This window comes from Lepus europaeus, chromosome 1 (assembly GCF_033115175.1).
Source record: "Lepus europaeus isolate LE1 chromosome 1, mLepTim1.pri, whole genome shotgun sequence".
NCBI classification, from domain to species: Eukaryota; Metazoa; Chordata; class Mammalia; order Lagomorpha; family Leporidae; genus Lepus; species Lepus europaeus.
This window is the reverse complement of record NC_084827.1, coordinates 56,864,432-56,891,699: the sequence shown is the minus strand read 5'-3', so window position 1 is coordinate 56,891,699 and position 27,268 is coordinate 56,864,432.

The following is a 27,268-nucleotide window of genomic DNA, read 5'->3' as shown; positions in this document are numbered from 1 at the left end:
TGAAAATGCCATAATTTGGAGAAGTTAGATTCATTTGTCTCTGTTCACCTTTCATACTGAGAAGAAGCAGTCAGGAAAGTGAAGAGGCAACCAACAGATTGGGAAAAAATATTTGCAAACTATGCAACAGATAAAGGGTTGATAACCAGAATCTACAAAGAAATCAAGAAACTCCACAACATCAAAACAAACAACCCACTTAAGAGATGGGCCAAGGACCTCAATAGACATTTTTCAAAAGAGGAAATCCAAATGGCCAACAGACACATGAAAAAATGTTCAGGATCACTAGCAATCAGAGAAATGCAAATCAAAACCACAATGAGGTTTCACCTCACCCCGGTGAGAATGGCTCACATTCAGAAATCTACCAACAATAGATGCTGGAGAGGATGTGGGGAAAAAGGGACACTAACCCACTGTTGGTGGGAATGCAAACCGGTTAAGCCACTATGGAAGTCAGTCTGGAGATTCCTCAGAAACCTGAATATTTCCATATTTAAGAATATTTGTAGACCATCCTATGCTTGTCAATTTTAAGTTTGCTGACAGTTACTTCTAAATCTCTATAAATTAGTGATTTTTCTCCTTATTCGTTTTATCAATTTTTGAGAGAAGTGAATGGGAAACTCCAACTATAATTGTGGCTATGTCTGTATCACTGGTCATATTTATTACATATTATATACATAAACATCTGCTATTTCATAAATAGGATAGCAATATCAACATAAATTCTTAGATAATTGACCCATTTATTATCCTTTTCTTTTTTTCATATTATCACATCCAAATTTCTAATCTACATCACATTTGTTCTCACCAAATAAGTAGCTGTTAGCATTCTTTGTAGAGTGGCCTATTGGCAAGCAATTTCAGTTTTTTGCTTTCTGTAGATAATATTTATTTCTCCTTCCTTTTTGAAGGTCACTTTTTGGGGGTATATAATCATAATTTGAGATCATCGGTTTCTTTAAAATTTTTGAAAAATGCTTTTCAATTTTCTTGATGCTTGTATGACAGTGTGACATAGAAGGTCATTCTTTCCTGTGTCCTTTAAATCTTAGTCTTAATCAGGCACTGTGAAACTTCCTGTCTTCGTTTGTTGTGACCTTCAATCTGGTTCCTTTTCTCCTTCAGCTGGATCATGGCACAAATTCATGATTCTCTCTCATGGTAGGTAGAGTTGCTTTGGTTTAAAAAAAAAAAAGCTTATTTATTTATTTTTATTCATTTGAAAAGCAAAGAGAAAGGTCAAACAGATCTTCCAACTACTGGTTCACATACCAAGTGTTTACAACAGCAAGGTCAGGCTGAAGGCAGGAGCCTGGAACTCAGTCATGTGGGTGTCGGGACTCAAGTATTTGAGCAGTCACCTGTTTCCTCCCAGGGTATGCAGTGAAAGTAAGTTGGATCAGAATTGGAGGCAGAACTCAATCCACGCACTCAGGTATCCGATTCAGGGATCCCAAGTGGTGGCTTCATCTGCTGACTGGGAAAGCTGACTGAGTTTTTTATTCTTGCCCCAACCCATTCATAGCAGGAATGTTTTCATTAGATTTTAAGACTATAGCCATAATGAAATAATAATAATAATAAAAAGACTATAGCCAATTCCCCTTTCCCTCTTGCAGACTAAGGTTTCTGTTTCATAGATAAAAAGAACAGAATCATATGGGCCGATGTCTACTCACAACTATCATCATAACAGAGAGTTTCTCAGAATTCTCCATGGTGCTGTTTGTGAATGCCTGGAAGGCAGAATCTACAAAAAGGTCAAATTCTGCTACACCTAAGATTCCAGTGCAAGCCCAGGAGTGGTCTTTAGCAATTCATTGAGCATCGCTCAAATGCTTACCAGCTTACAAGGTGTCTTGCAGCATCCATCCCAGCGATCAGACCCTCAGGTGCCACAGTGCCCTGAAGATATTTGTTTTTCCTTGGCTTTGATGATATTTGCTTTCCTCAGACCTCAGCTTTTTGATGGACCCAGGAAAGGAACTATTTGCATTTCATTCAAATTTTCTCTCTTATGATAAGGAAAGAGCAATGCTTTTGCTTGTTCTCTGTATCTCTGAGGTATAAAACCTCCTCTCAACTACATTTTGCAAACAACAAAATACTTTCACACCTGTAGTAGGCTATCCTCTAAGGGCAAACATAACTATAAACAAATCTTAAATTTTAATTAGTGGATTTATTTGTAGAAATGATATTGGAATGTAATCCTGATATTATCATTACAACAAGCAAAAATACTATTAGGAAGCAAGATTGTAAAAGAAAATTAATACAATTTTTTTAAAGTGAAGAAAGGAAAAATCTTGCAATGTTAAATTTAAATAGAAAATGTTAACATGAGCTCATATGTATGATAAAAATGTAGAAATAATTTATTCTAATTCTTTCCAGTGATATGTTCTAGATATAATCATTTAACCTGGAAAATAGTTTATAAACACAATTCCCCTTTTAAAGCTACTTAAGTGTTTAAAAAGTATCTTATTTCAGTCAGCACCACGGCTCAATAGGCTAATCCTCCACCTGCGTCGCCGGCACACCGGGTTCTAGTCCCGGTCGAGGTGCCGGATTCTGTCCCGGTTGCCCCCCTTCCAGGCCAGCTCTCTGCTGTGGCCCGGGAGTGCAGTGAAGGATGGCCCAAGTCCTTAGGCCCTGCACCCGCATGGGAGACCAGGAGAAGCACCTGGCTCCTGGCTTTGGATCAGCGCAGTGCGCCGGCTGCAGCGCACCAGCCGCTGTGGCCATTGGAGAGTAAACCAACGGTAAAGGAAGACCTTTCTCTCTGTCTCTCTCTCTCACACTGTCCACTCTGCCTGTCAAAAAAAAAAAAGTATCTTATTTCAAGTCTGGATCAGGACAATGCATCTTGAAGCAAATTGTCCACAATTCAAGGAGGAATTCAGAGGAATGAGGTAAAATGTGTTATCATTAGGAAACACGATTTTGTGATCACTGAACCAGCACTTGGGCAGGATTCTAATGTGTATAAAACCAGTTGGTAAAAAGTCATTTGGGAATGGGACAATCACATTGTCTCAAAATGCCATCCCACAGATTGCTTAGAAACTGTACTTACAAAGGGATAATATACCTTTGAAATGAGACATCTGGTGTTTACTAGCTGAACCAAATGATCAAATTTTTAATTATCAATTTTGGGAGAATCTGAAATGATATGCCTCCTGACACATTGCAATATGAGTTCTCTGTATCATCTATGTTATACTCTTGCCAAAAAAATATTTAATGTAAAACTGGTAATTACTAAATAATCTCTCAAATCAGCAAGGTATTTGATAACAAGAAGTTACTAAAATCAGATATGTTTAAAAAACAATAGAACCACCAACAAAGTAATTAAGGAGCTTTAAACATGGATTTGTGAGTCGTGATAAGAGGATTTAATTGAAATCGCCAAGCTGTGATGATATAACTGTTGGAAGTTGTCCTTATTCTAAGAAGGCACCTGCTAAAGTATGAAAGATTAAATGAAGGAGCCAGCCATGCAGTACAGAAGCTCGGGTCATTGCCTGCAATGCCAGAATCCCTTATCAGAGCACCAGTTCGCAACTCTGCTCCCCTTCAGATCCAGCTCCTTACTGACGCACCTGGGAGGGCAGCAGAATATGGCCCATGTATCTGGGCCTCTGTCACCCATGTGGGAGACCTGGATAGAGTTCCTGGCCCCTGGCTTTGGCCTGGCCCAGCCCCAACCATTCTGACACTTGAGGAGTGAACCACCAGGTCTCATGTGTGTGTGTGTTTCTTTCTCTCTCTCTCTCTCTGTCACTTTGTCTTTTAAATAAACACATTTTAAAAAGGTGAAACAAAATGAACTTTACTAAAAATATTACAAACCATACACACACTCAGACACTTAGATACATTCAGCAATCAATGCAGGATGAAGTATGGTAGAAGTTTACAAGTGGTGAAGTCGGGTAAATATATCCTTCATATATTTTAAATATTTATTTGTTTGAAAGTCAGAGTTACACAAAGAGAAGGAGAAACAGATGAGAGAGTGACACACACACACACACACATACAGAGAGGGAGGGAGGGAGGGAGAGAGGTCTTCCACCTGCTGGTTCACTCCCCAGTTGGCTGCAATGGCTGAGGCTGGGCCAGGCCAAAGCTAGGAGAAAAGACTGTCTTCTGGGTCTCCCACATGGTTTGGCAGGGGACCAAGTATTTGGGCCATCTTCCTTTGCTTTAACCTGGCCATGAACAGAGAGCTGCATAGGAAGTAAAGCAGCTGAGACATAGCAGGCACCCATGTGGGATGCTGGAATTGCAGGCAGTGGCTTTACCCAATATTCCACAACGCTGGCCCCTTTCCAGATTTTTTATGGAGATAAAAAAATTTCCAAAAAACTTGGTAGAGCAAAGACTGTGAACTATATACATCAGTGAAATTTAAACGAGATAATTGTGATTAAATGGTAACATGGCACAGAATTTTTCCATGAGAGGAATGATTTTGTAGTGCCTGAGGGGATGTAAATTGGCATAATTACTTATACATGCACTGTATTCTTGGTGCACCTATTTTTGTACCTTTTACAATGGAAATTTTTGTACCTTTTACAATGGAAACAGCGCCTGCATATGTTGACAAGAAAGACCAGCTTCTGCTGACATCACTATCTCTGCCCCCTCTAACTAGATTAACTCATTTTTCTGTATGCAATCTCTTTGATAGGTTTCTGTTTAAATTCTTCTTCTACTACTTTAGTTATGATCCCCTAGACTCTGGATTCTTATTATTCTTTTTAATACTCTACCTGAATGCATCAACTACAAGTTATGAAAAAATCCATAAATTTCTTGCACATTTCAACTATTCCATTATCAAGAATAATTCAAGATGACTATTGTTATTTACAGTGGTATATAACCAGAGGACTCGATGGTAGAAGATTTACGAGAAATAATGCCAAGAGCTGTGTGACTAGTGTGAAATTAGCCCATAATCTGCAGTGAGTGCACCGCATGTGACTCCCCAGAACAGGTGCTCACTAGGAATACTTATTAGTAACACATTGCAAAGTTGTGAAATTGATGCACACAGCATTTCTTTATTTTATATTCATTTTTTTTAAAAGTTACACCTACATATAAGGGAGAGCAGGCAATATTTGTCTTTTTTGTGTCCAGCTGATTTCACTCAAATACAGTGCTTTGTCAAACTTTGTTTTAAATCTTTGCCAAACAAACTGTTAAGAATGATGTATTACTATGGTTTTAATGATCTGTGACTATTTTAAAATTCACTTTGTATGAATGAACTTAAAATCTTTTCACTTGATTAGTGGTTGATTCATTGACTGCGTATTTCTGCTGAGCTCTGGTCTCTTTTTGTTCCCCCATTTATTTGCTGAACTCTTTGCTTAGTGGAGCATTAAGCCTTCGACTATAATGTAAATTAAAGAAATGTTGTCTCAAAATCATAAACAAAATTTTGTTAAAAAAAGAACACGTATCAAATCCTTGGTAAATGTATAGCACAAATTTAAGATGTTTGTATAACTAATCACATTAATATTAAATGTTCATCAATAATTCTTTCAATCGCCAACCAAGTTCCCTCTTTATATGTATAGCCTTTTTTCTAGTGTTGCGCTGCTGAAGGTGGATTGTACATTAGAATCACAGGAAAGGTTCCTTCATGGGTGGATTGCAAACCCCCCCCCCATTTATTTAGCTTATCTAAATAAGTTAATTTTCATTTAAAAAAAAGGCTTATTGGGGATGGTGCTGTGGTGCACTAGGTTCATCCTCCGCCTGTGGCACCGGCAACCCATATGGGCTCCGGTTCTACTTCTGTCTGCTCCACTTCTGATTTAGCTCTCTGCTATGTCCTGGGAAAGCAGGAGAAGATGATCCAAACACTTGGGCCTCTGAATCTCTGTGGAAGATCCTGTAGAAGCACCTGCTCCTGGCTTCAGATTGGTTAAACTCCAGCTGTTGTGGCCATCTGGGGAGTGAACCAGTGGATGGAAGGCCTTTCTCTCTGTCCCTCTCTATCTCACTGTCTGTAACTCTACCTCTCAAATAAATAAATAAATAAAATATTTTTTTATAAAATAGGTTTATGTATTCATTTGAAAGTCAAGGTGACATAAAGAGAGAGAGAAAGTGAAAGTAGAAGAGGTCTTCCATCCACTAGCTCTCTCCTGAAACGGCCACAATAGCCAAGACTGTGCCAGGCTGAAGCCCAGAGCCAGGAACTCCATCCTGGTTTCCCATGTGGGTGGCAGAGGCCCAAGAACTTGGGCCATCTTCTGTCAGTTTCCCAGGGAGCTGGATCAGAAGCAGGACAACAAGAACTCCTGTGGCTTAACCCACTAAAACAAAAGCCAGCCCTGGAATGTGCAAGAATGTAACCAAGAAGAAAAACACTGTAACTTCAGATGTTTCTCCAACCATCAATTTTCTCAGTCTATTTTGATTATTGACTGATAAATAAAAGCACAATTTTATATTTAAAATAAAAACCAAGTAAAGTAGTTTCTAAAGCAACATGTGGGACAGTTCCGTAATTGATTTGGATTCATTCCAAGAACAGCTTGCCATGAATGGACCTGCCATGCGGGAATACTTTTGTCCCTGAAACTATCAGTTTCTTTACCAAACTACTGCTACTGTATTTTCCTCTCTGCTCCAAACTCCTCTTCTTTCGACCTGCTTTATAGAACTCCATCTTTAAAGAAGAGACAGACAAAGAAAGTCTTTTTTCAGTTCTTGGGACGTGGAGCAGAGGTGCCTTGACAGCATTTAACTATACAAAGGAGGAAAAAAAAAAAAGATCAGAGCTCATATTAAGCAGCTACTATTCACTATTTCAGGAGAAAAAAATAACTAAGAAAACGGCTACATCAGAAAGGATCTGAATGCTTTCAAGCAATTTCGTTCTCATCCTGAGCGGGTGTTTACTCCAGGCTTTCACAATCTACCTCCGTGGGAGGAAAAGAGGGCAATTTCTTCAAAAACACAGTGCAGAGCTGGGCTTGAGTCGTTTGCTCTCTGCTCTTGATTTCAGCATCCAGCAGTGGAGCGCTGTCTGTGGCATCAGAACTCTCTTTTCCCTCAGACACCTGGGTGAGGTCTCCACCACTACAGTTCCGGGACCACTTGATCTACAACCTTTCTTACTTGGAATACTGTAGACCTTGGCCATGTGGCAAATCCAGGCTGAAGTCCCAGCTTTCCCTGCCAGCTGCAAGGATGGATTGTGAGAAGGAGGGGAGAGCAAGGTGCTGGGCTGAGTGAGAACCCATGGTGTCTAAGTTAAGGGGTGCTTGACAAGGAAACTCAAGGGGACGGGAAAGGGACCAGCCCTGCCAAAAACACCCTGAAAGCCTCTAGAATACATCTAGAAAGAGCAAGCCCTGCCAGCACCTTCCCTTTTTTGTGTTTTAAGATTTATTTATTTATTTGAAAGTCAGAATTACACAGAGAAGGAGAGTCAGAGAAAGAGAGAGAAGTCTTCCAACTGCTGGTTCACTCCGCAGTCGGCCAGTGAGGCTGGAGATGTGCTGATCTGGAGCCGGGATCCAGGAGCTGCTTCCAGGTCTCCCACATGGGTGCAGGGGCCCAGCGACTTGGGCCATCTTCTAGGCCATAGAAGAGAGCAGGATCAGAAGTGGAGCAGCTGGGACCCGAACTGGCACCCATATGGGATGTTGGCACTGCAGGCGGCGGCTTTACCTACTACGTCACAGCGCTGGCTCCCAGCACCTTCATTTTATTTATTTATTTATTTTATTTTGACAGGAAGAGTGGATAGTGAGAGAGCGAGAGAGAGAGAGAGAGAGAGAAAGGTCTTCCTTTGCCGTTGGTTCACCCTCCAATGGCCGCCACAGCCAGCACGCTGTGACCGGCGCATTGCGCTGATCCAAAGCCAGGAGCCAGGTGCTTCTCCTGGTCTCCCTTGTGGGTGCAGGGCACAAGGACTTGGGCCATCCTCCACTGCACTCCCGGGCCATAGCTGAGAGCTGGCCTGGAAGAGGGGCAACCAGGACAGAATCCGGTGCCCCGACTGGGACTAGAACCCGGTGTGCCTGCGCCGCAAGGCCGAGGATTAGCTTATTGAGCCACGGTGCCGGCCAAGCACCTTCATTTTAACCAGTAACAATTACTTTTGGATATCTGGCCTTAAGAACTATAAGAAAATAAACTGTGACATTTTAAGGCACTAAATTTCTTGTAATCTGTTTTAGCCGTAAAATGCAACATAATACAATACAATATAACAATACAATATAACGTGTAAGGATTTCCAGGTGTGAGAGCTAAAAATGCAATAACAATGAAAGAAAAACTTTAATAAAAATAAGGGTGATGGAGAAAACAGGCACCAAATTGAATAAAAGAAGTAGAGAAAAATAATGCAGCTATGATGAAGAACAAAGTATTTTTAATGAAAATAAAAGGATGGTTTCTGTAAATGAAAAATTATTTGAAATGAACTGAAAAAGAAAATGATAGAGTTGAATGAGGTTTCTGCAAGAAAGCCATCAATATCTAGGCTTTTGGATACCTGTAATTAAATAAGCGTGGACGTTTAGTACAGTGATTAAAACACTGGTGATGGCACCCACAGCCCACGTTAATAATAACCTGGGTTCAGTTCCCAGCTGTGGTACCCAACTCCAGCTTCCTGTTAATGCCAGCACTGGGACAGTGGTGCTGACTCAAGTGGCTGAGTTTATGTATTCACATGAGTGACCTTGATTGTGTTCCTGTTTTTGACCTTCAGTTTAACAGTTATGGGCTTTTGGGAAGTAAATCAACCAATGGGATCTCTCACCCTCACTCTCTATCTCTCTGTATGCCTCGCTGCCTCTTATATAAATAATTTCAAAAATTTAAATAAAGAGAAAATTTCACCAAGTCAAAAGGAGACAGAAGTATGTGATGAAAAAGACTATCACTGCGTTGCAAGGTAGTAGTGATGACAGATACATTTAGACATTCTCACATAACAACTCTGACTGCTAAAGTAGAAGAGAAAATTTTATAGTTTGCCAGACAGAAAGTTTATAAATGAAAAGAAATTGAACTGACATGAGATTTTAACACGTGGAAGTAGTAATGTTTGGAGCAATTACTAGGGAACACAAAAAGAATCATGTGGTAATAGTATAATCATCCAAAATACTATTTACTTGTCAAGAAGAAATAAAATGCTTGCATTTACCAACAGATATTTCAGAGAATATAACCCTGAGATAGCTCCACCCCGCGGGAAGTGGTTCAAGAAGGGGTGGCCACATAAACCCCATATGACTCAAGAGCAATGGGGGAGTCACGCTTGGAGACTGAAGAACAGTGAAACCTTGTCCCCTCGTGTCTCATGTGCTGTAAGGGAGGCATGGAGAAGCTAAAGCATTCCAAAGGTCTCATTTGTTTGGAAAGAAGGAGTAAAGCAGAAAACAAACAAACAAACAAACAAAAACGGGGTTATTAGGTAAAAATTAAGGGAATCTCAACAAAGTGGGCTTTCATTCATAATATTGCATTGACATTGACCCATTAGTTGTTTTTTTTTTTTTTTTTGAACAAGAAGTCAAGATTTTGTTTTATTTTATTATTGGTTACAAAGACATTATCGCCAAAGACAGCAATAACATTAAAGGAACTCTCTGTGCTTCTGAAAATGCAAATATACTTCTTCTAAGAGTTGCTGAAGAGTCCGTGTTAACTCCTTTTCTGGAAACTTCCTTTTCTTAGTTGTATTCTTGAAGAGCCTGGGCCATGAAGAGTTTGCCCAAGTTCTGGACAGTAAACTCCTTGATGCTCTGGCAGTAAGTATTAATTGGCCTGCAATGAGCAGGGAGTCCATCTTGGCAGGTGGCTGGGGTGGTTTGAAGAGCTTGGACAGGTCTTCCTCTGGGAGTCGGGGTTCTCCTCGACTCTGGCGCTGCATATTCTCCTGCTGCCAATGCTGATGATACTGATGTTTCTGCTGCTGCTGTAGTTGTTAACAACTTTACCATATGGAAGCAAGACATTGAGGCTGTCTAGTGGGGCTGGGTGCCTGTGGGCCCCTCAGACATTGGTAGAATGTCTTGTGCAAGAGGGCTGCAAGCTATGGCTGGGAGGCTTGCTTTGAGACTCCCTGCATCTTCCCCCACTATAACATCCTGTGTTGCATGTGGGAGCCTGTGGTTTTAACCATATTTTCAAGCTAGCTGCAATTATCCACCCCGAACTAGCAGAGCAGGAGGCTGAGCCCACCTAAGGGAAGTCTGGCTATCTCCAAGATACCCTGCTATCTCTATGCTCCCAAGGCAATGAGCATACAGTATGTGAAACCCCCACCCAATGGTTGCCTTCGCAGAATGACCCAATGAACAGGCAGTAAAGCCTTAACAACCTTTCCTGAAACCAGTGTCCCCTTTGCTTTTCATTGCGAATTATTTCCCAGCTTTTTATTTCTGTACAAAGCTGAGGAAAAGAAGCCACCAAACTTGCTCCGGCAACCCCCTCTCCTTTGTGTCTGATAACGGACATTAATGGCAGTGCTAGCAGACACTATATAAAGTGAAGAATTCTCAGAATTATTTTCTCAATTGCTCTGTAATCATAAATGTTCTAAAAATATATTCATGAAGAAATCAGTATTGATATCCTCAAAGAAAGTATATCACTATTAGTAATATATACAAAATGTGAGAAAACATAACTTGCATAACCTCCTAAGGCATGAAGCATCTTTAAATAAATCTAGCAAGAGCTACTCAATATCTTAATTTAGAAAACAGTATCTTTAAGAAAACATTCACAAGACATCATATCCATAGACTAGATGGCTTAATATAATGAAAATGCTAGATTTCCTCAAACTGATACATCTAGATAGTGAAATTTTAGTATAAAGTTATGAGAGTTGTAGTGTTTGTGCATGTGATTATTCATATGTACTTTGGTGGGATAGTGTGTGCAGCTTCTCCATAAGATTCCCTACTGCATGTGGACGTGTACAGACCTAAGAAAGGGGGGAACGAAATGAGAAGACATATTTGCAGGTGTGACGGATTGTCGCTGAGCTATGGTGCCTGAAAGTGAGAGACACTGCATAACAAGTGACACAGATTGCTTAGGAACACAATCAGAGAGTAAAGAAACTAATTCCAGGATCTTGACATTGCAGATCACATGACAAAAATCTGATAATTCAGTCAATCATGTTGGAAAAAGTGATATCCACATTTGTCAATAAATTTAAACTCCCCCCTCACACCAAAATCCTAACTTCACATTCCAAAATCAATCCATAGACACACATTTTAAAGTCAAGTTTGAACAACCATAGAAGAAATAAAAACAACTACAGAAATTAGGTTTTATGAGATAATTTGTTAATCGATGGACAAAAAGACCAATTAATCTATGTGTTTCAAATTGGAAATTTCTGTCCATTAACTGTGGACAAAGCAAAGATAAACAACATAGGATGTGAAGATAGTTGTCAGACACAATGAGGAATGGTATCCCGGAAACATAGCATAATCTACAGGAAAAGTTCAGTTTCTATGCAGAACCCAGAAAACAGTGCACAAAACAAATCAGAAAAAATATCACTGGAGAGGTAGCATCAATGGTCCATATAGATAAGGAAAGAGGTTCATCTTTAAGAATATTATTGGGGGGCCGGTGCTGTGGCGCAGTGTGTTAATACCCTGGCCTGAAGCGCCTGCATCCCACGTGGGCAGCGGTTCGAGTCCTGGAAGCTCCTCTTCCGATCCAGCTTTCTGCTGTGGCCCAGGAGGGCAGTAGAAGATGGCCCAAGTCCTTGGGCCCCTGCACCCATGTGGGAGACCTGGAAGAAGCTCCTGGCTCCTGGCTTCGGATCGGCACAGCTCTGGCTGTTGCGGCCAATTGGGGAGTCAACCATCAGATGGAAAATTTTCTCTCTGCCCCTCCTCTCTCTGTGTGTAATTCTGACTTTCAAGTAAAAAAATAAATCTTTTTAAAAAAAGTATATGATTGGCCAAACCATCATGTTATGCAAAAGATTTAAGTTACATGAGTACACATTTAGCATTGTGCCACTTATATGAAGTTAATAAAGAAATAGTTTACATAAACTGTAAATTCTTTAAAGACACATATCTAAGTAACTTGTTTTTAAAATGTAAATGAATAGAAGAAAGAAGTGAAGCTAGTGATTCTCTATGAGTAGAATGACAAGTTGGAGTGAGTGGGGAAGAACAAAGGGGACTTTCGCTTTTTCAGTTTGTCTTTATCGTTGATTATTGTTCTTACCCAGAAAATCTAGTTTAAGAATACAGAAAAATTAATGCTAGTACATATATAACAAAGATTCTATTAAGATCAAGGATGAAAGGAGAGTTCAGTATCAGTGAACATAAACATAAATGAGGGGCTTTTTGTGCAGCAGATTAATCCACTGCTTTGATTTGCCCACATCCCACATGGGCATGCCTGAGAGCAAGTCCGGCCTCCACTTCTAGTCCAGCTTCTTGCTAATGAACATCCCAGGGCCAAGCAGATGATGGCTCAAATATTTTGGTCCTTGCCACAAACAAAGCAGACCCTGATTAAGTTCCTGGCTTCTGGCCTTCCAGCTGTGGTTTGGTCCAGCCACAGTTGTTATGGGTATTTGGAGTGTGAACCAACCAACAAAAGCACCCTCTCTTCTCTCTTTTTTTTTCTCTCTCTCTCTCTCCCTCTTTTTCTCTCTCTCTCTCTCCTGCCTTTTAAGTAGTAGAAAGTAAATAAACTTGAAAATGAAGATGATTTAAATTTTTTAGATCAAGATATGAGGAGGAAAGATATATTCTTTTTTTTTAAAAAAAAGATTTATTTTATTTATTTGAAAGAGTTATAAGCCAACACCATGGCTCACTTTGTTAATCCTCCACCTGTGGCGCTGGCATCCCATATGGGCTCCAGTTCTAGATCTGGTTGCTCTTCTTCTAGTCCAGCTCTCTGCTGTGGCCGGGGATGGCAGTGGAGGATGGCCCAGGTGCTTGGGCCCTGCACCTGCATGGGAGACCGGGAGGAAGCACCTGGCTCCTGGCTTTGGATCAGCGCAGCGCTGGATGTGGCGGCCATTTTGGGGGGTGAATCAACAGAAGGAAGACCTTTCTCTCTGTCTTTCTCTCTCACTGTCTAACTCTGTCAAATAAATTAAAAAAAAGAAAAAAGAAAAAGAAAAGAAAGAGTTACAGAGAGATGTAGAGCCAGAGAAGGTCGGTCTTCCATTTTGCTGGTTCACTCCCCAAATGACTGCAATGGCCAGAGCTGAGCTGATCCGAAGCCAGGAGCCAGGAGCTTCTTCTGAGTCTCCTACACGGGTGCAAGGGCCCAAGCGCTTGGGTCATCCTCCACTACTTTCCCAGGCCATACCATAGAGCTGAATCAGAAGAAGAGCAGCCTGGACACGAATCGGCACCCATATGAGATGCTGGCGCTACAGGCTGGGACTTTAACCCACTGCACCACATGCCAGCCCCAAGGAAAGATATATTCATAGGAGAACTAATACATGCTGAAAAAGGGAATTAATGAGTCCAGTATATGTTATTAAGGAAAAATTGACTAAAGAAAAAAACATAAGAAAAACATAAAAATTTAAGGGCTATTATGAAAAATCAATAGAGAATAGCAAATATTTAGCTACATTTAAGATATTAAATCTATTGCAATAAAAATTAGAAATAAAAATATGGCAATACAGTTCTAATGAATTAAATAATAACTATTGAAAGTAACTGTAAAAGAAAAATATCTTATTTAAAAAGTATTTACTTTGTTTATTTGAAAGACAGAGAGTCACAGAGAGACAGACAGATCTCCCATTTGCTAATTGAGTCCCAATATGCCTGCAGCAGCCAGGAGTCAGGAGCCAGGAGCTCAACCTATGTCTCCCGTGTGGAAAGCAAGGACCCAATTACTGGAGACCTTGACCACTGCTTACCAAGGTAAACGTTAGTAGGAAACAGTAATTGAAAGCAGTGATGGTACTTGAACCCAGGCAATCTGAGATGCTATGCAGACCACCCAAGCAACAACCTAACTGCTGGGCCAAATGTCTGACCCCAGAACATCTGAATTAGAAAAAGAGGCTGAGGAAGAAATCATAAAATATTTACAGAAAATAAAAGTCTTTATGGCAAAATTTCTAGAAAAAAAAAAAAAGAACTATATGTGATAAAATATGTTTGCAGCGTCTTTTACCCTAGTAGAGGGTTACAGATTGTTTTAAATCATTAGACTAGTTAAATATTTAAGAATTATTGAAAAATTTGCAGGAAACAAATTCAAATGTGAAAAGCATGAAAACATGCTTGCACACACTAATGAATACTTACATGCAGTCTCTAACCCTGTCATTCCCAATATTAAATCTGTGATTTCATTGTTTGTTTTGTGTTCAAAATTTCAGAAAAGCCAAGAAAACTGAGATTTTAAATCAATACAGCAGGGGCATGTGCCGTGGGGTAGCAGGTAAAGCTGCTGCCTGCAGTGCCGGAATCCCATATGGATTCTGGTTCAAGGCCCAGTTGCTCCACTTCTGATCCAGCTCCCTGCTAATGCGCCTGGGAAAGCAGTGGAAGATGACCCGAATCCTTGGGTCCCTGAACCCGCGTGAGAGATCCAGAAGAAGCTCCAGGCTCATAGCTTCAGATCGGTCTATCTCAGGCTGTTGCAGCCATTTGGGGAGTGAACCAACAAATGGAAGACCTATCTTTCTCTCTCTGCCTCTGCCTCTGTCTCTCTCTAATTCTTCCTTTCAAATAGATAAATCTTTCAGAAACAATCACTGGGGCTGGTGTTGTGTTATTAAGGTGCTGCTGCAGGTTATTAAGGTGCTGCTGCAATCCTGGTATCTGACATTGGAGGATCAGTTTGAGTAACTGCTGTCCTGCTTCTGATCCACTTTCCTGCTAATATACTTGAGGAGACAGTGGAAGACAGCCTTAGTGCCTGGGTCGTCCATGGGAGACTCAGATTTCTGTCTTCAGCTCAGCCCAGTCCTGGGGTTGAGGCCAGTGGGGAGTCAACCAGCAGATAGAAGCTTGCTCTCTCTCTCTCTCTCTCTCTCTCTCTCTCTCTCTCTCTCTCTCTCTCTTGCTCTGCCTTTCAAATAAAATAAATCTTTTTACAAAGAGCTTGAATCAGATATCACAGAGTAGAACGGCTGCAAAATGGTGCTTTGTTTCTATGGGTTGAAATCTTGAAGAATTTAGCCTTATTGTTCTCCTCACAACAATTCAGAAACAAATCTGCTATCCATTTAAAAATTTTTAATGATCTATGTATTTATTTGAAAGCCAGAGTTTGAGCGAGAGAGAGAGAGAGAGAGAGAGAGAGAGAGAGAGAGAGACAGTGGGGGGAGAGGGTTTTTTCATTGGCTGGTTAAGGTTCACTTCACAAATGGCTGCAATAGTCAGGGCAGGGCTAGGCTGAAGCCAAGAGCCAGTAAGTCCATCCTAGTCTCCAATATGGGTGGCAGGGGCCCACGTTGGACCATCTTCTGCGGTTTTCCCAGGAACATCAGCAGGGAGCTGGATTGAAAGTGGAGCAGCCAGGACTCAAACTTATAAGATGCCAGCATCACAGGCAGAATCTTAGCCCCCTGGCCCACAACGTCAGCCCCACAGATCTGTTGAATAGTTAGAGTGATGACTTTATATGTGAGGCACATAGAAAAGAGTTGTTTTTTGGATTCATGTGTGTGGTATTAGTGACATAGAATGGATAGGCACACTGAATTGTCTAATGATTTTTAGCTCTGCGTTTTCATTTTTTTTTAAAGATCTATTTATTTACTTGAAAATCATAGTTACACAGAGAGCAGAAGGAGAGGTAGAGAGAGAGAGAGAGAGAGAGAGAGAGTTCTTTCATCCTCTGGTTCACTCCCCAGGTGGCCACAACGGCTGGAGCTGTGCTGATCCGAAGCCAGGAGCCAGGAGTTTCTTCTAGGTATCCCACATGGGTGCAGAGCCCAAGGACTTGGCAATCTTCCACTGCTTTCCCAGGCCATAGCAGAGAGCTGGATCGGAAGTGGAGCAGCCGGGACGTGAACCGGCGTCCATATGGGATGCCAGCACTGCAGGCGGCAGCTTTACCCACTACACCACAGCGCCAGCCAGTGTAATTTCATTTCCTAATGGTTTTTATGTCCACATTGAGAGTAACATGCTGAAAGAGCACAAAATTAAGGAATGAGGAACATTGAAAATTCATTGCTAAATTGTAGGTAATGGAGAAAGAAATGAAAATCATTCAGGTTTAGGGCAAGCACATACTTGAACAGAACAGTAAGTGTCCATGTAGACTGAACAAAGCATTCAGTAGTGTGGGACTGAGAAACCAGAGGAGCACATCTCTACATCAGTTATGGGAACCTGGTTGAGACTGTGGAGGGCGTGTGGAGAGACCAAGAGGGAGAAGAGACAGACTTGTCCCATAAAATCCAACAGGCATGAGAACTAATTTTTTCTCCTGTCATTGTATATGATATATCAAAAACTTTATGAAAGCTGAATATTATAAAAAACTAAACAAGGAATCAAGTTTTTCACACCAAAATAAATCAATTTTCCCACTTTAATGAACTTTTTGAAATTCCCTCATAATTAAAACATTTTAAAAAAACAAAACCCAGTGATTCTCAACCTATTCTCTGGCAAATTCTGCCAAACTCTTAGGGCAGCTTCATCAAACAACAATATGACAAAAGAGTAAAAACTACTGACAAATACCCTTGATGCACATAGATATAAAAATACTCAAAAATATTAGCAAACCCAATCCAATAACACATCAAAATATCATACATCATGATTGAGTGGAATTGATTCCAGGAATACAAGAATGTGTTACCATTCACAAATTAGTATAGTAAACCACATCAACAGGATGAAGAGCAAACATGATATAATCATCTAAATAGATGCATCAAGAAAACTAGGTAAGATTCAACATCCTTTCATGATAAAAAAAAAAAAAAAACCTCCCAAAATTAGTTACAGAAGGGACATACTAGGTCCCGCAATGTGGTGTAGCGGGTAAAGCTGCTACCTGAAGTGCCAGCATCCCATATGGGTGCCAGTTCAAGTCCTGGCTGCTCCACTTCCAATCCAGCTTTCTGCTATGGCCTGGGAAAGCAGTGGAAGATGGCCCAAGTCCTTGGGCCCCTGCACCACATGGGAGACCTGGAAGGAAGCTCCTGGCTCCTGGCTTCGGATCGGCGCAGCTCCAGCCGTTGCAGCCATCTGGGGAGTGAACCAGCAGATGGAAGACCTCTCTGTCTCTGCCTCTGCCTGTCTGCAATTCTGCCTTTGAAATAAATAAATACATTTTAAAAAATAAGGGACATACCTTAAAATAATAAAGACTATGCATAATAAGCTCACATGGAATGTCATACTGAATGAGGAGGTCACCAGGAACAAGAAAAGAGGGTCCAGTTTCACACTCTTACTCATTTCTTTGAAAGCCATTGAATAATGTGCATTGATATAAATTGTGTTCTAACATGAGTGGACTATGACAAATTCAAGCACATACATACATACACACCCACAGGGAGAGGAAGGGCATACATATTTGCCTCCATGCCTAACTTTTTTTAAAAAAAAATTATTTATTTCAAAGCCAGAGGTACAAAGAGAGAGAAGGAGAGGCTGAGAGAGGTCGGTCTTCCATCTGCTGGTTCACTCACCAGTTGGCCTCAATGGCTGGAGTTGCGCTGATCTGAAGCCAGTAGCCAGGAGCTTCTTCTGGGTCTTCCACATGGGTGCAGGGGCCCAAGGACTTGGCAATCTTCCACTGCTTTCCCAGGCCATAGCAGAGAGCTGGATCAGAAGTGGAGCAGCCGGGACGCGACCAGAGCCCAAATGGGATGCCGGCACTGCAGGCGGTGGTCTCACCTGCTATGCCACAGCGCCATCCCCAACATGCCTAGCATTTAAAAAGAAATTCAGGTGATCTAACAGTACAATACTGTATGTGGTCCAATGTCTTCACTCTTTGCATGTAATAAAATTCCTCTGTTATTTGCCTGATTAACTCCTTCCCATCCTTCAAGGAACCATTTGACAATTTAACATGTTCAATTTCCCAAAATCTCCAAGTTCTTTTTCCTATGAATCTAGAGATCTAAATAGATTTTTATTCATCAATTAGTATTTGAGGCAGTCACTGGCACAGGCTGAATGTATTAGGTATTTCTGTTACACTGGATAAATACTGAAGAAAACTTTTCCCTCTGCTTGCCTGTAAATTTACTGATCATGGGGACTTTATGATTTCATGAAAACAGTAGACATCATGGATATTCCCTTCTGTTGAAAATGTGCTAACATAAAAAGACAAGCATGTTTGTAGATCTGAATTTACAAATACTTCCTTCATGTATCTCATGGGCTATGGTGACTGATTTAACACATAAAGAGCGTATCTATTATTGATACTACTTTAAACTATCTTCAAAGAAGTCCTAGTCAAAACAGAAACTTTTCTTAATAAATCTGGGGAAAATCATTTCAACTAATTAGTGCTGCTGATTACCAGATTTTATTTTAATTTTCTTTAAGATTGCAATTTTCAAATCTTGATTTTGTCATGAACTCTCTAACAAGCAGAGAGGTAAATTCTTCCTAGCTGAGCCTGGGAAGTTACATAGAGTATTTCAAACACCAGTCAATAGAAGGGCTGACAGTACAGCAATGCACAACTGGGAAGCTTCTCATCACCTGGTCCACTACTTGCTTACCAGACCTTGGAGGCCCTGTGTTACACTTTGCTCTGTTTTGGTTCAGTGAAGTGCAGCTTGAAAGACCATACTTACAGTTAGATAGGTGGGATAAATTCTGATACTAATTGCATAGCCAGTTGACTCTCATGAATGATAAGACATGAGATTCTTGAAAAGTATAGACAATGGAGGATAAATGTTCTCACCGCAGCAATGATAATGTTTACTAACTGGCTATGTTTAACCATCATGCATTGGAATGTACTTCAAAACACCATGTAGTCCATGAGAAAAACATACAACAAATACCATATGATCTCCCTGATCTGTGGTAACTAACAGAATACCTAAAAGGTAATGTTTAGCAATGAAATTGACATTTTGAAATTCAATGATTGCTTATAGGCCTTGGCTCTATTGTTGATGAACAGTGTTTTTTTGTTTGTTTGTTTGTTTTTGTTGTATTTTTCTTCTTCAGACTATGTGTTTAATTTTTTACTTAGTGTAGGGTTAATCTCATAGTATAAATTGAACTGAAAATAGATTTTTGTTAAAAAATAAGAATGGGAATTAGAGAGGAAGGAGGAAGGGTTAGAGTGGGTGGGAGGGAGGGTAGGGTGGTAAGTATCATTATGCTCTTAAATCTGTAAATATGAAACACATAACATTTGTATACTTTAGATAAAATTTTAAAATTTATATAGAAAACATAATATATATATGTGTGTATATATATATATATATATATATATATATGAGGCAGAAAGCACAATTGTCTCTTCCTTTTTTTGTGTTTTGCTTGGGGGTGAAGTGTCTGCCTGTTGAATCAGGATGGCATTGCATGCTAGCTTTCTGGAGACCAGGCCCTTCCAGGGCAGTAAGGAACTGAAACTTGCCACAGTTAACACCTGTTTTTCTGGGTGTGAGTGAGTTTGTGAACATGTTACTGTTTGATTTATGATATCTTGGACCTAACTCTGAGGATACGTACTAGACATGGTGTGTGCCCACAAAATACATTTAAACTCTTCTATGGGCTGCCAATGATTTTTTTTCCTACCCAGACATATTCAAATATTTCTTCTTGGTAAATATAATACTTAATGTCTGCTTATTGAAAGGAAAGGACACATTCTTATTCTTACTGATAGAATAAGGATGTCTGCAGCTAGAACCTGGTATTCAGGAAGATTATGCAGAATGCCCTACCTGATGCTTTCATGTTCCCCATTATTTTATTTCTAGCTCAGAAGTAAACAGAATCGACAAAACATGACATTTTCTAACATAAATCAACATGTGAGATCATCTAAAATCTAGTTTTCTCTGATAATTTTCTTTAGTACCCCTCTGATCACAGCAAATACGATTTTTAAGTAATATTATTTTATGATAAAAAGAGACTGGAAAATATTTTAAACTCTCAATTATTTGTTTTGCTTCTTATTTAGATCAAATGTATTTATCTCATGAAGTTGTCAAGAGAATTCATTTTTTACTAAGTTTTTAAATGATTATTTCTTGTTGATTAAACTTATATAACTATTTTAAAAATAAATTACAATTAATTAAATATATGATTAACAATTGTTCTACAAAGTTCACTTAAATGAAATTCTTTATATTATTAATGCAAAGGATCTTTTATATAAAACCTGGCACAAACTGGTTCATGCATTACCAAAACATAAATATAAGAGAAATTGTTAATTTGCTTTGAACATTCAAACTTTTAGTAAAATAAAGACTGATATTTAGTTCAACAGATTAAAGCTATTTTCTGTCTTTTTAGTTATTTTTTTAAATTTTCAAGTTCTTCTTTTGTAAATCATGAAAAAAAAATTTACAACTCTTTATGCACTTACCGAGAAATAACAACATAACATATTATAACCCTATATAATTTTGTTCTCATGAAAAAAAAAAGATTCAATGATTTCTATGTATTTTTGTAAATTTTTTGGTCATAGTAGAGTTATCTTGAGGTAGCAAATGATACTGTTCAAATCTAGTGTATCTTCTGAAATTTTTGAGTCATGTTTACACAATTATTGATTTATGATCACTTTTTTTTTTTTTTTTTGGATAGGCAGAGTGGACAGTGAGAAAGAGAGAGACAGAGAGAAAGGTCTTCCTTTGCCGTTGGTTCACCCTCCAATGGCCGCCGCGGCTGGCACGCTGCAGCTGGCACACCGCGCTGATCTGATGGCAGGAGCCAGGTGCTTCTCCTGGTCTCCCATGGGGTGCAGGGCCCAAGCACTTGGGCCATCCTCCACTGCACTCCCTGGCCACAGCAGAGAGCTGGCCTGGAAGAGGGGCAACTGGGACAGAATCTGGCGCCCCGACTGGGACTAGAACCCGCTCACTTTTAATTTCTTACATGTAATATTACTAATGCTTTAATTTATAACAGTAAATTCTACTGATACTTAAAATGTTAAACTAAGGATAAAACCCATATAAAACTATAGGAAATCAAAATGACCCCATCTGATAAACTTACCAGATATGATATTAAATAGTCATATTAATGGATTGAATAAAACCAAATTATCAGATCTTGAAAAAGCATTTAAATGAGTAAGTGACTGATACATCTCAATTTATTTTCCTCAATCCATGTATAGCAGGACTGAGTTTCTTGTCTCTTCATTATATAAGAAGTTATAAAATAATTAATGATACTTCATTATAATAAGCAAAGAATCCTCAAAACTTTCTAGTAAATACATTAGTTTAAAAAGAAAACTATGCATGGATTTCAATTCTTTGCACCAAAATAAGCTTTTTTAAGCTCTATTTTCCCCACTGAAGCACCCTCATATTATTGAGTACCTGGCATTGTTCATGGTAGTGATCTCTATGTGGGGTTGTAAGCCAAATAATACGTAGTACTGTAGCCTTCCTTTTTTCAGCAACCTCTTTCCCAACGTTGAAACGCTGAGATGCCCTATATGTAATGGTGCATGATACAGTCTTTGTGGTGTAGGTGAAATTCTGCCATGTGTTGATTTAAAAGGGAACTGAGATCACATTAACCTGTAATTTTTAAATAGGTCACCATGTTGTTTTTGACTGAAGAGTTCTCTCCAGCCACTGCCCCAGCCCTCCCCATCGCTGCTTTCTGAATGGTAGCAGCGAGATCAGGAACGCCCTTTGCTTACTCAATGGGAGCAGTGAGATCAGGAAAAGTTTGAGAATCATTAAATTATTTTGAATAACCCGAGGAAATGAGTTTTAAATGAATTTAAATGATTCCCCACTTTACTAGACACCAAAGAACTGAGCCATCCTCCTTATAACTGGGGACCCCAGGGAGAGAGACTCTAAGGAAATGATTCAGAATGACTGCTTTATAGCCCAGGTAGAAATTAAATGTCATTTTCTTTCCTCTCTGGCAAGTGTGGTAATGGTGAGGGGGAATGCAAACTTTGTCCCTGACAGAAGACCTGATCAAATCTATTATGTCAAATCTAGTCCTCTGTCTCCACCATCTTTATATTTTGGAAGCCAATAGAGAGTCTATGAAACAATTTTATTTATTATTTATGTGTTTTTAATTGAAAGACAAAGACAGAGAGGCAGAGAGATGGAGATCGCTGATCCATTGGTTCACTTCCCAAAAACCTTCAACACTTCGAGCTGCATCAGGCTGACTCCTGCTGCCGAGAGCTCATTCCATATCTCCTGCTTAGGTGACAGGAGTCCAGGTACTTTTAGCCATTACCGTCTTGACTTCCCAGTTCTGCAATAGCAGGAAACTGGTGGGTGGAGCTGGGACCCGAACGCAGGCACTCTAAAATGGGAAGAAGGTACCCCAAGCAGCATCCTCGTACCACCCCTAAACTGAGTTTTAATTAGGGTCTGATGAGTGACCAAGAATAACATCTTCAGCAGGAAATGCAGATACTATAACATTGGAGAGGTGGAGCTAAGATTGTTCCAAGGAACTTTTCAGCAGGAAATTGCCCTATATTTGAAATTGCACTGTATTCTAGCATGCAGGAACCGTGGTGCCACGTAGGACTCCAAGCAAATAAAAAACTGTAAAGTAGGCAGGGGAGTAATTAGTGAAGAGCGTCCTGTGAAAGCCAATTTATATGGTGGATCTTAGAGTAATACAGTTTATATGGCAAACATAATCAAACTAGCTATTTCCTTGGCTTCACTGTGTGAGCAATGACAGGATTCTTGCAGGTCTAAAAACAAATTTTAATGTGGCATATAAAAATAAAGAGTTCATACCTACTTATTTCTTCTGATCAATTAGATGTTTATGGGCACCTAAAGCTCCATCTCTTACTTGAATCTTACAGTATAGAAAGAAGTATGTTCCCTTTTTTGGTGAATCCAGAGAGCATTGTGCTTTGAGAGGTTATGGTTACTCCAACCCCCACTTCACAGTTTTAATAAATTTAGCCACAATGTGGCCAGAACATGACAGAGAATTCTACTGGGAACAGATGAAGGAACTACAAAAATAATGCATTTATTTGTGCAATGTTCACTGTGTTCATAGGAAACAAGGTTTTGTTGTTACAGTGGCAGGAAAGTAGTCGATAGGAGTTTGTGGAGAGCCAGAATTCGTGATGAAGGATGGAGTATTGCTGTTAGTGCAGAGAAGTAGGTATTTAGGAATCAATAACTGAGGCTGTCTAAGGGCTTGAGGAAGCCCAGTGAGAGCTCTGAAAATGCCGGGACTTAGTCACAAGTGAACCAAACACGATGAATTACATAAACGTCACATGAGAGTTTTCCAATTACAGCTCTCATCAATATGGCTGGGCTGGCAGGAAAGGAAAAGGAAATTCCATGGGAAAAACCAGTGATAAATTGATGGTAATAATTGGAGGAGGAATATCTTGGGAAGATAATTTATCAAGCAGATTAGAACAAGGGTGACTCCAGATTGCAAAACAACAAACTCAAATAGTAGCAAAAGCACTTGGATATCTGAGATAATTGGTGACTGGCTCTTACAAATTGCAATCAAAATAGAAGAAAATATTGATTTTCTTTTATATCTTTTATGAGAGATTAATTTGCATTGTTTGCTTCAACAGTGTGCAAGCTCTCAGGATTGTAGTTAGATGTGGGCATGTTCATTCCAGGAGTTTTTATTTAAACAAGCCATGTTTAACCATCACAAGGAAGTGAAAGATGCACTTTGCCCATTGCATATTATTTAACTATAAGTCCTTTTGACTCATGAAATAATTGTATATAAAATGTCTGGCATGAGGCCGGCATTGTGGCTTAGTGAGTAAAGCCGCTGCCTGCAGTGCCGGCATTCCATATGGACACCAGTTCAAGACCCAGCTGCTCCAGCTCTCTGCTATGGCCTGAGAAAGCAGTGGAAGATGGCCCAAGTCCTTGGGCCCCTGCACCCACGTGGGAGACCCAAAGGAGGCTCCTTGCTCCTGGCTTCCAATCAGCACAGCTCTGGCCGGTGCAGCCAATTAGGGAGTGAACAAGCGGATAGAAGATCTCTCTCTCAATCTTGATCTCGATATCTCTCTCTCTCTCTCTCTCACTCTGCCTCTCCTTCTCTCTCTGTGTAATTCTGACTTTCAAATAAATAAATAAATCTTTAAAAAAAAGTCTAGCATTACTTTTAGGTATATTACAGATATTTCATATAAACTAAATGCTTTTTAAGAAGACAAATATTTAGAAGCTTAGACATTAGTGCTTTAATGACCCTTCATGGTATTGATTTCATAAGGGTCTTTATATATATATATATATATATATATATATATATATATATATATATGTGTGTGTGTGTGTGTGAGTGTGTGTGTGTGTGTTTGTGTCTCAGTCCTATCCAGCCCTGAGTCCATCAAAATGTATTTTCTTGCTATGAAAGCCAAGATAACTCTGTTTTCACTCAAATTATTACTGTCCTTAGAATAAAATTTATGCAGCCAAAAATTTACTTTCTGACTTCCGGAAGGCAAGGAGAAAAGCTGAATGGAAATCCCTGCCTCCCAGAAAAACAACTTAATTGGTAAAAAAAAAAAATACTAAAAATAGATCTGAGAATCTGAAATATTTGCAAACAACATGTAGCAAATAAATGTTAATTCAAAAAATCTTTTAAATTTGCTAAAACAAGTGTGTGTGCTATGGGGGGTAGAGATCTGAGACACAATCTGACCACATAGCCACCTCCACGGCCACCTCATCAGTGTGAAGCCAACTACTCCAAGCATCTGTGGCTGAGACAATCAAGCTCTTGTTTCAGGTGGTACCCACTGGGGAGTCTCGGTAGCCGGGAAGAGGACACAGCCAGAATATCATCCCCTTCCTCAGCAACTGCAGTCAAAAGGATCAGGGTTTCTCACTGGCCAAACCTCCTCTCACAAGGCAGAAACTGTACCACAGGCACAGCAGGTCAAGAATACTGGGCATAAATTGCCTCTGTCCCAGCTTTCTTGTGTCAAAGGTTACACAGTGAAAGGGTCAAACTGTGATCAAGGGCTTCCATTCCTATCCACCATCCTACCAGTAGAATAGGTGCGCCTATCTGGGAGAAGCAAACCACTGTCCACTGGGCAACAGTGCAAATAATCTGTTGAGGGAGTGAGGCAGACTTTAAGAGACTTCTGCAGCTCTTCCCAAGGACACTGGCATAATTTGGAATAGAGTAAGAGAATGTTATGGCTACAAAGTACCTTGGTGGCAATCAGATAAGAAAAGGTTAGAAGACCCATGATAGTAGAAAGAGTTAGCCAAGCATTAAACAGGCTACACGTTTAGCAGAGAGAACCAGGGACAATGACAGATAAATGGGACTCTTCTGGAACTGGAGTCAGCCTCGGTGACAGGTGACAGCCCACTAATGCAAAGTTGCCCACACTAATTAACTCACACAGTGAAGCAATTTATACCCCAGCATGTCGCCAAAAAAAGTGAATAAATAAGGTAATAAACTGGCAACTACTAAAGGTTAATAGCTGAGTAAGAAACCATAAAAAGTAGATCAGCTGAAAACTTAGTGGAGAGTCCAGTAAGAGACAGAAAGAGGCTGGCTAAGATAGCCTTCATCTTGATGGTCACACAGACTGCAAATCCACAGGCCATGCCATCTGAGGAATCATGTCAGAAGCTACACAGTGTAGAGAAATAGACTTCACTGAATCAGTTCAGCCAAGCCTATGGTGGGAGGTCAGAGTGAAGGATGTGATTTCCTGATTGGCCAAGATCTGTTATCTAAGGTGTCCACTTTTCCATCAAAAAATAAAAGACATACAAAGAAACAAGAAAATGTAACCCATACGCAGGAAAGTCGCGTGCAATAGAAACTTCCTCTGAGGATGCTCAAATGTGGGATTTGCCTGACAAAGATCTCAAAGAAGCTGTTATACAAACATTTGAAAAACTGGAGCAAGTATTTGGCTCAACATTTGGCCATGTTTTAGGATGCTCACATCCCCTATCAGGGTGTCAGTGTCCATGCCCAGCTCTGCTCTCCATTTCAGCTTTCGTCTAATGTGCATTCTGGGAGGCAACAGGTGATGGCACAAGTAGTTTGCTCTTTGCCACCACGTGGAAGAATAGGATTGAGTTCCTGATTCCTAACTTTGACCTGGTCAAGACCTGGCTATGGTAGACATTTTAGGGGGAGAACCAACAGAAGAGATCTATCTCTATCTCTCCAACTTACCTTTCTACTTCTGCCTTTCAAATTAAAAAAAAAAAACTCAATCAATTAAAAACAAACTATGCCATGTTTTAAGAATTAAATGAAAATAGCAATGCCCCATGAAGTTGAAAGTAACAATAAAATTATAAATTACAAAAGAATCCAAATGGAAATTCTGGACTTAAAAAGTTCAATAATTGTAAAGAGAAATTCACCAGAGTTGTTCAGAAGAATGAAACAGTAAATTTGAGAATAAATGTATAACACTTATATAATCTGAATCCAAAAGAAAAACAAAAGTACAAAAATCAACAGGAATCTTAAAAAATTGGGAGACAAGTGAAAGTATCAACACATGCATCATAGTAGTTACAGAAGGAAAGACAAGTGTCAAAAAAGTCAAATAGATATTTAAAGAAAGAATGAAATTTTCTCAAATTTGGAAAAATATCATTGATCTGTACAACCAAAAGCTCAATGAACACCCAGGAGTATACCATGGTTTGAATGTGCTTCATAAGTCTCACGTGTGGACACATAATCTGCAAACTCACGTGTGAATGGTGTTTGAGAGGTGCATCCTCTGGGAGGGATTGGGTGACAAGCACGCTGTCCTCATCAATGGATTAATGCAATCATGGATTAATGCCTTCTCTTTAAAAGTACTCGCTGGCTCTCCAGCTTGCTCTGTCTGAATCACCACGTGATGCCCTCCGATAGCTCTGTGGTGATGCAGCAACAAGGCTGCATTGATGCTGAGCAGATATTGACACTGGACTCTTCAATTTCCCAGCTTCCAGAACCATGAGCCAAACAAATTTGTATTCTTTATAATCTGCCTGGAATTGGGTATTTTG